Genomic DNA, 807 nt, shown 5'->3' with positions numbered 1-807 from the left:
GAAAATTCTGAATAACCCTTTTAGCATTGTAAAAAAAAAAAAAAGGAAAAAAAAACTTGTATTTTGTAAATATTTTCTTTTCCTGCTTCGAGCTGTGTATTGGCAGCGCAACATGTAGCTGTCTTTGTTCTATAGAAACGCTTTTCTTCCGAGAAGCTGATCTTTGTTAATGTCTTGATTCTGTTCGCAAAGCACAGACTTAGTGCTTAAAAAAAAAAGGAAGGAAAAATTGAAAAAAATAATAAAAAAAAAGTTACCGAATGTTGTGTGCTGGGCCTTTCTTGACAATTGGACATGGTAGTCGTGGCAACTTAGGAGTTGGCCCTGCCGGAGCAGTTCTCTGGTGTCCTCTGACTTGCTCTGAACCCTGTCTTTTGGGCACCTGGCAGGGTCGTGTGATGGTCGCCAGCGGGAGGGCGTGTTTGTTTGCACAGGTGGGGGAGGCTAGGGCTGCCCCGAGGAGAGGAGAGGAGTCTGTGTAAGATGTGTCTACTTTTTCTTTTGCTTGGTTGTAATTGGCTCAGTGTTCCGTTCTCCTTTAGTGAGATCAGCAGTATGACATTGTATGTCCTAAACTGTTCCTTAAAATGGAGGCTTCACTTTTCGCCATGGACCTTTTCTGGGGTTGGGGGCCATTGGGAATATATACCTTTCATGGAGCCTGAGCCACTTCTCACCTGCTACCTGTTTCTTTTTTCTGAGGAAGCTAAGGGCTTTCCTTTGTACCAGAAGAATAAGTGGGCAGGCCTGGATTTTTCTTTACTCCTCTTTTGCATGACAGCCAATGAGGCTGCCTATCCTGGCTAT

Source organism: Pteropus medius, unplaced genomic scaffold (assembly GCF_902729225.1).
Source record: "Pteropus medius unplaced genomic scaffold, Ma_sr-lr_union100, whole genome shotgun sequence".
Classification (NCBI taxonomy): domain Eukaryota; kingdom Metazoa; phylum Chordata; class Mammalia; order Chiroptera; family Pteropodidae; genus Pteropus; species Pteropus medius.
This window is presented reverse-complemented; position numbering follows the sequence as displayed.